General features: G+C 36.4%; 1 protein-coding gene across 1 annotated transcript in view; it reads right to left on the bottom strand.

Moving 5' to 3' along the window:
• The window catches only part of LOC142337902 (uncharacterized), a 519,657-nt gene that overhangs the window by 339,434 nt on the left and 165,547 nt on the right, over window positions 1-14,676 (bottom strand). The gene's annotated exons all lie outside the window — the stretch shown is intronic.

Here is a 14,676-nt window from a genome sequence, read left to right as displayed (position 1 = left end):
CAGACATGTCTAATCGTTCGTAACAGTTGCAGCCAATCAGATTTCTCTAAGTAAAACATTTCATCTGCAGTACATACACGCATACAAAATATTACATACATATAAATATATATATATATATATATATATATATATACATTCAAAAATACAAACATGTATACATATACAGACATGCATACAAATATACAAACTTACATACACATACGTGCGTGCATGCATACATACATACACACATACATACATACATACATACATGCATGCATATATACTTAAATACATACATACATACATACATACATACATACATACATACATACATACATACATACATACATACATACATACATACATACACATTGGTAAAAAACCCTCAGAGTTGTACAAGACAACAAGTTTTCACCTAAGTATGTACACAATTATGGTCATAATCATTTATGTTCATAAATGCATACATAAATTGATAAAAACAACAGTAAAACAACTAACCTGTTAGTAGATGTATAAAATCACTAATGATATATTATGTGGAGAGAAGAGCCATCGGATCATGCCCAAACATGTTCAGAGTCACAAAACTTTCCAAAATAAATTGACCAATCGCAGTGCCGGATTTATTATTCGAGTTAACAACCAATCAGAATTGAAAGATTTATAAACAAAAACTCTAAACGCTCACGTTCAGTAAACAGTAAATAATGAACACAATAGGAACAAAAGACATCAAGCTCATTCATGAGAAAGTTTTATCACTGAGAGGTAACATAAATTATACACACATATCTTATCGACAGTTATATTTCGTAGCTGCTTGTTCTTTGTTAGACCCAGAAGTTGACGGAGAAATAGCACTTAAATTTAGACCCTATGGTGGTTTCATTGGAATTGATAATTCAAGACTAGATTCATTATTGAAACGGAGCAAAGTGCTACGACTTCATGCTGCATTGCATGACGCTGCTGGATTTATAAAAGATTGCAGAAACAAAGGCCCTGGATATGTTTACGCTTTCCGTTACTCACCAGTAAACAATTGTCTTTTTGGACACCTGACAGGAATATTATTCATTCTATCAGTGAAAATTTTTCATTCACAATTGTTTCGTGAATTGGAATGCTAGAAAATTTTGGCAGCAAAACCGCAAATATTATTGTCCTCGATCTCGAAGGTTTCAAACTCAAGTCACTTGGATTCATTATAAAAGAACTCAGTTTGTGTTCCAGTTACAACGATACAATATTTTTCAAACCGCCCCTTAAATTCGCTGATTTACCCGCACACGATAGACAAACTGTTATTTGGTTGACCAATAACCTACACGGTCTTGATTGGGACGAAGGTGATATACCTTACTGTGATTTGAAAACAATCTGTCTGAGTTTCAGTTTCCGATTCACACGGAAAAATTTTTTTGCCAAAGGCATTGAAAAGTGTGAGCTCCTCAGTAAGCTTTTACAAAAAACTGTTTATAATCTGGAGGATCTAAATTGTCCCCGAATCTCAGAGATAATATCAGAAGAACAAGTTCCCTCCTGTTGTCTTCATTCAAACTTTCGTTCAACAAACGATCAATTATCAAATCACTGCGCGGAACGTAAAGCAAGAATATTCTCACAGTGGACACAAAGTGATGCACAGAGAAGACACGGCAACTTTAACAACTTATCTGTCAGACAACTTGAAGATATTCACTTGCTTGACTCCACTTGACGATCAGCCGATTGTAATATTCAACAGAGTTCAAGATCCCTCTCCACCAATACAGAATAATTTTTCATCAAGTGATCAACAGAACCGAGCGAACTATCTCAACAATAAGCCAAACACAGCACAACAACCGCGTTACAACCCGCTTTATAGCGCGGCAGCAAAACGTTATTTTGCAACCATTACTCTTTCTCCCGACGAGCTAGACAGCTTTAGGGCTTTCCTGCCCGTGATAGATAATTTCTATCACTTCCAACTGTACGTAAAAAATAAACAGAGAGCTCGAGAACATCGGAATCAGTTCAATTATGGCTATGAACAAAACAAACGAGAAGCTTATGCAGTCCCCCAAAGAGCAGCGAATCCCACGTTGGAAGCAATGGGCGGACAAAAAAGTTCCTCAATTTAGATTGAAAAAAACACCACCAGAACGTGAGCTATCACTTAATGAGATGCCGAATGAGTTGCGGTTATATGTCTTGGAGCACCCCGAAGTTGAAAAAGTTTTCAATCAACCATCGTTCGAGGAAAATGACTCATCAACCGTTTGTTATAAACTAGAGATAAAAAGTCATATTAAAGGTTTCAATTTGTTTGAGTTCTGGTACATGAAACAGTTGCCCAGTGAATACTTCAAAAATTTAACATTTATATCATTCTTGTTTCAATTCACTTTTCAATTAATTATTTTTCTCCAATGAATCAAAGAGACGAGGCTGACGCCGGTATCAGTAATTTAGTCTTTGATGTGAACAACAAGGAGAGGCCCCCATGGCGTTGTTGTTCAAATTCAACAGTGCCAAGGTCCGAAGTAATATTTTTTGTTCAAGTGAGTATCATTGTCTTAATGATCATTCTTTGCTTCTCTATGCTCTTTCTATTATCAGAAAGCTGTGAAGAGAAATCAATTTGGATTGCTCTCTTATCGAGTTTAGTTGGTTACATTTTACCTAATCCCAAACTATGAACAAAGTTATTCTTACACATGACAGGGTATTCATGTCAATTGTAGGACCAAGTGGTTGTGGTAAAACAGAACTCTTGTTTCGAATGCTAAAAGGTTCGACCTTTTATCCACGCTTTGAAAAAATTTATTATTTTTACAAAGAGTTCCAACCACTTTTCAAAGATATGCAACGAGTTATACCAGGGATTGAGTTTCTAAAATACTCAGGCTTTGATATAACAAAAAAACTATCGCATTGTCTGCTTATTTATGACGATTCATGTGAAGAAATTTTCAACGATAAAGAATTTGTAAAAATAGCTACCTCAGGACGTCATCGCAAATTACATGTTATATACGTCAAGCATAATTTGTTCCATCAAAGCAAATGGTCAAGAACCATTGATCTGAATACAACACATATAATATTATTCAAGTCGCTTCGTGACATTCAACAAATTGAATATCTTGGAAAACAGTTGAATTGTCTCCAACTGATAAAAGAAGCATACAAACTAGCAACTGCGGAGCCCTTTGGACATTTGATTATTGATCTCGATCCCAAAACCAGTCAGGGTTTACGATTTGCGTCACATATTATTGGACCTAATCCTTCAATTTTTTACATTCCTTCGGAGGAAGCCGTTGTTACACCAATTACGAATGAAAAAGAAACATTTGCTTATGCTCAAGCAATGGGCAAATAGCACAAACCAGCACTCCAACATTGAATCCGAGTTACTTAAAGACGGCGACTTCATTTGGTTTCTGAGTGACTGTGTGATGAACGTACTCTCTGGAGTTGTTCCAGTCAATAAAAAAGAACTAAAAAAATTTGAAAAAACTCTGCGTCAACTTTCGAACGGGAAAGTAGGGAAAACTGAACGGTTAAAAATAATTCAATCTCCCTCTGGCAACAACCTCATTCAAATCATAGCATTACCCTGCATTGCATATCTAGAACAAAATGCATACTGAAGAGTTTGTGTTAATACCTAAACAGATGTATACAAGAGAACAACCTCATGTCTCTCAATTACTCAGCAACAAAAATATTCACAATGCAGCCAAGCAGATTTCGCTTCTCCAGAGAAACAAGTCACCATCAGATCCTTCTGCCTCGCAACAGGATACAGAACAACAAACTGACGCTTCAGTGGACGATAGAAGTACAATAAACGAGTCTATGGCGAAACCCTTTACGACAGACAACAAATCGACTATCAAAAAAGGAGTGCTGAATGATATTAGAATCTTGAAGGGGATAAAGTTTGAAAGAGCGAATACAATACTGGACATAATAGAGGAATCAGATTCTGTGTCCTTGGACTCATCAAAGAGATTGCTTATTAATGGTACAAATACAGAAGTTCTTGCAGCTACATTTCTTTACAATCTACAGCAAACCACTTGCAAACTATCTTTCGAACAATTCAGTTTATTAACGCATCTCGATATTGGTTCGCATTTGACTTGTAACACATACGCCAAAAGGTTTCTGAATTTATCATCTGAAGAGAGACTGCAATTTTTGGAGTATGAGTCGGACAAAGAAGTTGCTTCAAAATCCCAGCGAAAGAAAACAAAAGCTTCTGACAATGACCAGAGAAACTTTGAAGAGGCAGAAAAAGAAATCAAACCAACCAGCCCCTGGGAGAATTACTTCCTATCAAGTTAAACAGTTAGACAAATTGTACACTAAAGGCAGTGCTGCATTTGGTAGCATTGCTAACTTGAAGAAGGCTAGCGGTTTCACCAGAGGCAAAATTGTTCGCTATCTTCAGTCAAAAGCCCCGTACACAAAATACAGACAATTCAGGAAAAGTTTTACCCGACTGAAAGCTGTTGCATATAGAATAAATGAAATCTGGTCTGTCGATGTTGCGTATATGGATAAAGTTGCCCAACACAACAACGGTGTAAAATATTTGTTAGTGGCTGTGGATGTTTTATCACGTTACTTACGAGTTCAACCAATGAAAGCTTTATATGCAAAAGATGCTGTTGAAGCGTTCAAAAAAATGATCAAGAAGAAACAACCAGAAAAAGTATGGACAGACAAGGGATCAGAGTTCAAAGGAGATTTCAAAAAATTTTGTGAAAAGAAAGGAATTCATTTATATACAACAGAAAGCGAAACCAAGTCGGCATTTGCAGAGAGGAACATTCGATCGCTTAAAAACATCATTTACAAATATTTGGAAGAAAAGTGGACTTGGACATATATTGAAGATTTACCCCAGTTTGTAAATACTATAAACAGTCGTGTTAACCGGGTAACCCATTTAGCACCTAATAAAGTTTTCAAAAAACATGAACCAATTTTAATATCATTAGCAATCAACACAACAAAGTACAAACCAAAATACGAAAAAGGAGACCTTGTTAGGATTGCAAAGCACGACGAAAAATTCAGAAAAGGTTATAAACAAAATTATACAGACGAAGTTTTTACGATATTCAAAATTGCTACCGTGAGTCCACCAACGTACAATCTTATAGATGCAAACAACGTTATAATTGAAGGTAAATTTTATGAACCGGAATTAGTCCAAGTAAACGTGTTAGTTACTGCAGACGAATAAAATGAATCCCGCCAAAGAATTCACAATCGACCTAATATCCAACGCATCAATGGGAATTTTTGGTGAAAACACAATGGCAAAATTCCGTAACCAGTTATCTCAACCACTTATTTTGGATGGAGAATGGCAAGTAGCTTTATCTTCAATATCCTTCCCATCAAACATCAACAACGTCAATTCAAACGGGTTAGTCGTTTATAAAAACTCGGGAGTGGAACTCGACGCCTCAGATAATCGCAGTGGACACCTCAGAAAAATTCGCAAAGGCATTTACAGTAGCTTGGATCAACTAATGGATGAACTCAGGCGAATTGCTCAGTTTAAACAATTTGATTTTACTTTTGACAAAATTACTCATAAACTGGTTTTACAATTCGGAGCGAATGAGGGTTTTTCATTTGAAAACGAAGAAGTTCCAAGTATTCTCGGCTTCAAGGGTATAAAAGACAATTCGCATGATGGATACATTCATATTGGATACAAATCACACAAAACTCTCAATAGACACCAAAGTGATTTTCCAGTTGATATAACCTGTGGCTCACAATTAATATTTGTGTACATAGACGTTATAGAATATCAAATTATTGGAGACGTGAGAGCTCCTGTAATTAAAATCATTGAGACCGAAAGACGTTTAAAAAACGGCAGCATAAACACTGTTACACCCATTCATCACAAGACATTTACAATTCTGGATTACAAGCCCATACTTTCTAACAATATTCAGAACATTAAAGTGGAGTTGAGGAACGAAGCCGGAGAACTTATTCCATTTAATGGTACAGGAAAAGTGATAGTAGGCCTAAAGTTTCAAAAAATCAAGTGAAATGGAAGCTTACTACAGCAACCAAGCATCACAGTCAATGCCACATTTCTCCGGTCATTATCGTCAAAGAGGAAGTGGCTTTGGAGCCCTCGCAGCAGGTATTGGAAGAGTTGCTTTACCATTGGCAAGAAGAATTATATGGCCCGCTGCCAAAAGAATTGGCCGAGAGCTTTTAGTGCAGGGTGCACCTGAGTTGGTTGAAGTAGCAACGAAACGAAAGTCGGCAAAGCAGGCGTTGAAAAGCACGGTTGCAAAAACAGCCCGAAAACAATTTGGTGGTTCTCTCCTTTCACGCATAACACGAGGCCGGCAAGTTATTAAACGTCGAAGACAACAATATGCTAAACCTCGAATCTACAAAAAACGTTCCACTAAAAAAATCATTTCTCGAAAATCACAGCCAAGAAGAAGTCGACTGGATTTTTTCTCTCGAGTCAAAAATGCGAACTAATATTGTAATACCTTCCGAAGCCACTCACAGTTCCTTGGATTTATTTGAAAAACCACCTTTGCTAGTCACCTTTGATCAATCATTTGAGCAAAAAACTGGACCACTTTATTCTCCCTCTGGATCATCGCTCGAATTCGAAGTTGTAGGCGATCGCAACAATTTCATAGATTTGCAGAAAATTTATTTGGAAGTAAAATGTCGAATACAAAATGCTGATGGAACTGATTTGCGATATACCGCCGGCGATGCAACCGCAACCGATGCTGCATATTTTGTCAACAATGTTCTTCATTCACTGTTTGCCGACTGTACTGTTTCTGCAAATGGAATAAAAATTTCCTCAGCTAATGGACACTATGCTCATAAAAGTTTTATTGAAACAGAATTTTCACATGGAGCCGATGCAAAGAAAACTTGGTTAAAGTGTCAAGGTTACGAGTATGAGCCGAACCCCGCTGGTATAGCTGCAGCTTCAAGGGATGCAAGGCAGGTAGCTGTGAGAGAATCGGAACAAATTACTTTATATGGAAAGCTCGCTGTTGATTTCTTTTCCTGTGAAAAACATTTAGTAAGTGGTGTTACCTTAAGAATTTCTTTCCGAAGATCGCAAGATGATTTTGTTACCATTAGTGAGACAGCGGCAAAAAATTACAAAGTTAAAATCGATGAAGCGAACTTATTTGTTAGAAAGATGACAGTGTCAGACAACGTTGTTGGAGCCATTGAAAAAACACTCCTAAAAACTCCGGCAATGTATCGCTACAATGAAGTAATAACAAAAACATTCCTCGCAACGGCAGGTCAACGCAGTTGGAAGCATGAAGATATTTTCACAAAAGAACCAATAAGGCGGCTGATTGTTGCATTGTGCAGGAGCAATGCATTCATTGGAACTAACAATATCAATCCCTACCACTATCAAAAGTTTGATTTGAGTGAAATTACGGTCTATCGAAACGGGTTCGCAACAGCTGGCACTCCAATGTTAACAAATGATAACAAGCGCCTGTATTGCAATTCAATGAGTGCCCTAGCTTATGTTGAAAACGGTCATGGAATACCCCTAAATGATTTTGCGCATCATTTTATAATGGTCTTTGACTTAACTAGCACGCAAGAGGCAACACACGATTTTATTCATCCCGAACTAACAAACTCATCATTATCGGTTGAACTGAAATTTGATACTGGTTTACCAAACAACATTGAAATTTTTTTCCTTGGAGAAAAATCGTCTACTGTGTACATTGACTCTGCAAGAAACGTATCCAAAAATGTTCTACCTATGAATGCTTACTAATGGATGAAGACCAAATTTATATTCATATTCAAAAGTGCAAACATCTCAAATTTAAATTTCGAGGTGTTTATGCGGCTGACAATTATCCCTTAAGTTTACCAGTTAACAGTTTTATAATTGTGAATGCATCGCCAGCTGATTCTATTGGTTCACATTGGGTGATGCTTGCGAAACGCTACGCATACCCCGTTCTATTTTTTGCAGATCCGTTAGCACTACCTCTGACTACCTATAAAGACATTTTCTCCCGCTTACAGCAATGTACTGATTTACATATGATGATGGATATTATGGAGCACAGAAGAGATATTCAGTCTCCCCTGCAATCAGCAGACTCGCAACTGTGTGGTTTATTTTGCATCTATATTGCTCATTATTTCTATAGCAGTAAGTTTCCATTTGTACCTGATGTAAATGAATTGCAATTGTTGGCATTTTTAAAACATATGGAGTGAAATTGAATTAATTGTTCTATCACAGCATTATTTTAGACAGTAGAATTTTTACAGAACTGAAAGTTTATTAAATAGTCTGAAGTCTCACGTACAAATCTTCCCTGCCCACTTAAAAGTATATCCATAATCTGATAGAGAGAAGATGAATGTTCACCAAGCATTAGTTGACAAAAGCGTTTTACAGTCACATCGGGGATAGTAGAAGCACATTTGTTAGAAGTGGTAGTAGTAATGGTTGAGGGTCTTTTCACAGGGTTAGGCAGAGGAAGTTGTTTCTTAGTTTTGTTGGTTGAAACATGATTAAACTTTGACAAGTACTCCACAGCAACATGTAAGCGAGAGACAATAGCACCATGAGTGACAAAATTTTTCTCCGTAGGCAAAATAAGGATTTTAAAACAAGTCACAAGGCAAGGTATCGTTGCAGGAGCATACGGCGAAAAAACAATATTATCTTCCGGACCTGTATCTTCAAAAATAATATGCCAATGACTGGAACCAAACAAACAACCATCGATAATAGTCGAAGACGAATGATAACCGTACGCATAATTTTCTATTCCAAAATCTTGAGGTTTTGGTTCTGTGTCACAAATAGTGTATTTGAATCGTTTTTGAAATTTTTTGAAGTATTCAGGACTGTTTTCGTACATAGCTTCAACCATATTCAGAGACTAAACTGAGTGAGTAAATAGTGATATACGTCTATGAATTATTGGGTTTGAGTTGATAACATGGTGTAAAGAAAATTTCAAGGTCGTTCGAAGACGAAAATTCTTTACATTGTTATTTTTATTGCTTGTAAACAAATTCTGTCTAGACATTAAGTAAACAAACCGAGACATTAAGTAAACAAACCGAATAAATTTTGTCTAGACATTAAGTAAACAAATCAGATTTGTTGAAATGTGTACACGAATAATGGCTGTCGCAATTTCACGAAGTTTTGCAAACTTTGCTGTGATTGGTTGACGACTCGAAATGAAATCTATTTTTAGTAACATAAATAAATATTTCAACTTAATTGCTCGCATGTAGTCGTGAATACACTTTGAATTTCTGCAGAACTTGAGAGACATTTGTTTATTCATTTTCTAGGACTCAGTTGTCAATACCTTCCGACAAGAATAAAACATCTATTTGTTCATGTCATAGTTAAACTTACCCAGTTATAACAAAATGCCTGCAAAAGATCGAAACCTGTCCATCAACTGCGAAAAATGTGGAAAATCTGTTGTAAAGACCAATATTGCTCGCCACAGGAAGACATGTATGATGGGCACTCTTTACTGTAAGAAAAAGAATTGTAATTTTGCGACAAAAAATGCTGCAGAATTATCATACCATATTGCGAAGGCTCACGGCGCAAAAGTTCGTAATACACTGAACAAATGTGTTGTCTGTCAGAAACAGTTCCCAAGTTTCTACTCACTTCAACTGCATCGCAAAAAAGCACATCAAGCTAGCACAAAAGTTGGGTCCTCAAGCACAAACCGTGTTCGTGAGATTATGGAGAAAATTGATAACGATAGCGAATCATTGAAAGAAGAACTGGCAGCTTGTCAGCATTTACTTGATGATATGCATGCTGAGCATGGCAGACAGGAAGTTTTCAACTTCAGTTTATCGAATTTGGACACCAAAGAGATCAACGAAAAACTCAATGAAGTTTTCGCAAACCTCAACTGTGCTGCCAAAATTAACATAGCTTTGGGGTTTATTTTGCGAAATGTAGAGACAAACGATTACCGATATTATTATCCGCACGAAAATAATTTACTGCTGGACCGAGCTTTTCTGCTAAGCAATAAAAACGATTTATTAAACATCCAGAACGAAATTGAGAAACTTGACTTGATTGAAACATGTACACAGGAACGCCAAAACTCAAAATGGCAATTCACAGTAATTACAAATGTTACTGTCTTTGCAGCGCTTCTTACGAATATACCTATGGGTTGCACTGATTCGCCTCTTCCAGAGCCATTGTTAAGGAACCCTGAAGTAAATTGTCTGCTTTCAAATGGACACGATGAACCGTATAACGATAATTTGTGTTTGTTCCGTGCAATTGCTATTCATTTATTTGGATCAGTAGATGTTGAACTACAGGCAATAAAAATTTTTCACAATTTTGTTACTGCAAGTGGTTGCGACCCTGAAAACTTCACAGGTGTTTCATTTGATCAAATTCCAATAATTGAAGAACAAATCAAACAAAACATTTTCATCTATGATTTTGACATTGAAGATGGTGAAATTATTGGTGAACTTGTACGACGCAGCGTTGAACGATATGATGAAAACATTAAACTGCTTCGATATAACAATCACATCTGTTATGTTAATGATATCAACAAATTCTTCAAGAAGTTTCGTTGTCCCAGCTGTGATGTGTTTTTCAACCATTCAGGTCATTTCAACCGGCATTTGAAAACTTGTAAAGAACGAGTGAAGAATATCTATCCGCGGGGTGCTTATTCGTTGCGGGAAACTTTATTTGAGAAGCTTGACAACTTCTCAATCACTTATCCAGAGGATTATACTCTCTTCAGAAATTTTGTTGTCTTCGACTTCGAAGCAATATGTGTTCAATCAGTGGAAGCCAATAACACACTGACAACATCATGGATTGGCACTCATGTACCTGTATCGGTATCAATCTCTTCAAATTTGTTGGACGAACCAGTTTTCTTATGCGAAAACGATCCTAATCGTCTTATCATATCATTTGTAGCTCAACTGGAAATGTTAGCAGCAAAAAACAAAGCGGACTTGAAACCCAAGTTCCTGGCGGTGGAAGCAGAGATCAAAACTAGGTTGAGTGATGTTTCCTCCAGACTGCAAATTATTTCCGAAACTCAACCAAACATCAGTAAAGAAACAGATGATAGTAATGCAACTAAAAATTTTTTACGATTCCAGCAAAAGCAACTCCTTGATCTCCAGCGTCATTTCAACAATTATGTTGACACTCTACCAGTTTTTGGATTCAACAGTGGAAAATATGACCTAAATTTAATCAAAGCGTATATTATTCCCCATCTCCTTAACGATAGAGCTATTCAACCTACGGTAATCAAAAAGGCAAATCAATTTATTTCTTTCAAATTCGGTGATATTCAGTTTCTCGATATTTTGAACTTTCTTGGTGGAGCAACATCACTGGATTCTTTTCTAAAAGCATATCAATCTGAGGAGACAAAAGGATATTTTCCATATGAATGGTTCGATTCGTCGACGAAACTTGACTGCAATCATCTTCCACCCTATGATTCCTTCTTCAGCAAACTGAAAAATCTAAATCCACTGGAAAAAGATTTCGCTCAGTTTGAAAAGTTGATTAAATCTGGAAAAGAGGAGTCGGTAGTTCTCCGAGAACTGGGTTTGAAAGAGAAACCTTTATCTGGAAAAGAGAATTATGCTCTCCTTGAAAAGTTGTGGAAGATGGAGAAAATGAAAACTTTTCGCGATTTCCTTCGCTGGTATAACAACAAAGATGTTGTACCAACTTTGCAAGCAATGAAGAAAATGATGAAATTTTATCACGATCAGAAAATTGATATGTTAAAGCTTGGGTGTACACTACCCAATTTGGCAAATATCTGTCTTCATAAATCGACTGATAGAAAGTTTTACCCTTTCATCGAAGCTGACAAAGACTTGCATGAGAAAATACGAAGTGAAATGACTGGTGGTCCATCAATAGTGTTTACGAGGAAAGCTGTTGTAGACAAAACATTCATCCGGAGGTCAAACAATATCTGTAGAGCAATAGTCGGAATAGATGCTAGCCAATTGTACCCTTTCTCCATGTGCCAAGCGATGCCAACTGGACTCTACACTAGATGGGAGTTTGATAGCGATCTTGAAAAGTTCAAAGCTCGTCAAAACAAAATCAGGAAGTTTGAGAACATGGTAATGTCTTTCTATCAAGCAAACAGACCCGAATGTACTATTGAGAGCTTCTATACGACTGGAAGACAGAAAAAAATTGATTCTTTTACTGTGGATGGCTTTTGTGGTCACTGCCAAACAATTTTTGAAGCCCTTGGATGCTACTACCATTTCTGTCCCTGTAGGGAAACTCAACCAAATGTTAGTGAGGATGAATTTGAGTTTGGTATCTGGAAACGTGAATCCGATAAGTTACGAAAGCTTTACCTAGAAAAGAAAGGATATAAAGTTATAGAGATGAGAGAGTGTGAATGGTGGGATCTTGTTCAAGCGAATTCCATGTTGAAGAACCATGTTAGAAAAAATTTCCCTTACAAATTACCCTTGAGTAGTGAAAAACTGTTGGCCAGGATAGAGGAAGATAAATTATTCGGATATGTACAGTGTGATTTAGAAGTTCCTGAAGAACTTCGTGAACGATTTGCAAACTTTCCTCCAATTTTCAAAAACTGTGATGTTGGACGAGAGAATATAGGAAAATTCATGCTGGAATATGCTGAAAAAAACGCGTTATTGCTTAAACCACAACGAATGTTAATTTCGAGTTACAAATTAAACAATGGAATAGTTATAACACCATTATTAAAGTTTTATTTGAAGCTGGGTCTACGTTGTATCAAAATCCACAGATTCATTGAGTATACCCCACAAAAATGTTTCAACGGTTTCGTACAATCTGTCGTTGATGCAAGACGAGAAGGTGACGAGAATCCGGACTCTAGCGTTGTTGCTGAAACTATGAAATTACTTGGGAACAGCTCGTATGGTTATCAGATTATGGATCGAACTCGACACACAGAAACTCTTTATCTTAACGATGAAAAGACGCATAAAGCTATTAATAACCGTCTTTTTAGAAGATTGAACAACGTTTCGACAGATATATATGAGGTTGAGCTTGTGAAAAGCACTGTTGAGCATCGTGAACCAATAATTGTTGGATTCTTTATCTTACAGTATGCAAAACTGAGAATGCTGGAGCTCTACTATAACTTCTTTGACAAGTTCTGTGATGTTCAGAAATTCGAGGAGCTTGAAATGGACACTGATTCTTTGTATCTGGCACTGGCTCATGAAAATCTCTATGAATGCATTAAACCAGAAATGAGGAGTATTTGGAATGAGATGAGAAGTAATGACTGTACGGATTTTTTTCATGCTAATAGTACAAGTAATTTTTTTCCAAGAACTTGTTGCGATAAACATATAAAACATGACAAGCGTGAGCCTGGATTATTCAAAGAAGAATTCCGATGTACTGAAATGCTATGTTTATGTAGCAAAACGTACTGTTGCTATAATTCAGTAACGAACAAAACTAAGTTTAGCAGCAAAGGACTCAACAAGAGTGTTCTGGAAGAAAACAGTGATGGACCTTTACAGAAATACAGACGAGTCCTGGACGATGCAGTGAATATAGCCTCAACTAACAGAGGATTCAGAACTATAAATCACCAAATTCTAACCTATGAACAAACAAAAAAAGGACTCTCGTTTTTCTATCCAAAACGAATTGTGGATGCAGATGGAATTCATACGACACCTTTAATGATCTAAACTTTCTGATTCTTTTTCATTCATTTTATATATTTAAATCAGTTGTACGCTTGTGAACATGTGATATGATCGTAATAAAGTTTTTTTTTTCAAGTTGATGAGTCCACTGTTTAAAGTAATCATTCTTGATGGTAAACCCGAACCGGGTTTTTAAAGTTCAATCTGAGCATGTAAAAGTTTTCTGACTCATTTCGCAAGGTGTTGGCTAGATCTGAGACAACCCTGGATGAAAAAATCAAGCAAGGCTTACTGTACTGATATAAAGTAATAATGTCAGTGCATCAATGTAGACATCCATATAAGGAGACCATGTACTAGTTCATCAGAGGTCTATTTTGATTCATTTTTATTCCATTTAACCCTTAGTTAAGTTGATTATTTCGTTTTTTTTATCAGTTGATTGAGATAATCTTTTTTACCTGTACAGTCTGTGAAAATCAAAATTAGCTATAGTTTGCTGTGACGTCGTTCATGATAAATATGTGATTCATAAACTATAAATTACAACAATCATGAGTTTGATCGATAAACGTTTTATAGAAAACGCATTATTTAGAATTAGGCTATTCTCAACACAGGTGGTATTCAGAATATTTGAAAGTGTATTAGCACTGTAGAATTTTCTGCCTTGCACTTAGTCTTATTGAGCACTGTTTGTTACCAAGTAACTTAAAACAATAGCATAAAAAGATGACTCATCGTGAAAGAAAAACATAAACCGACAGATGTCGAAAGAAATGCTCTTGAACGACATGCGAGGCACTTTAATTGATGGTCTTTAGTCTAGACCAATTTTTTTCTTTATGGGTGCAAAAAACTTTGACCCCACCGAGATTCGAACCACTGACCTCTCGCTCCTTGGTCAAACTCACTACCAACTTGTCTTATTTC

This window comes from Convolutriloba macropyga, chromosome 4, assembly GCF_964194025.1.
Source record: "Convolutriloba macropyga chromosome 4, txConMacr16.3, whole genome shotgun sequence".
In the NCBI taxonomy this organism is placed as follows: Eukaryota; Metazoa; Xenacoelomorpha; order Acoela; family Convolutidae; genus Convolutriloba; species Convolutriloba macropyga.
Note: the sequence above shows the minus strand (reverse complement) of the source record. Positions and strands in the feature narration are given on the sequence as shown.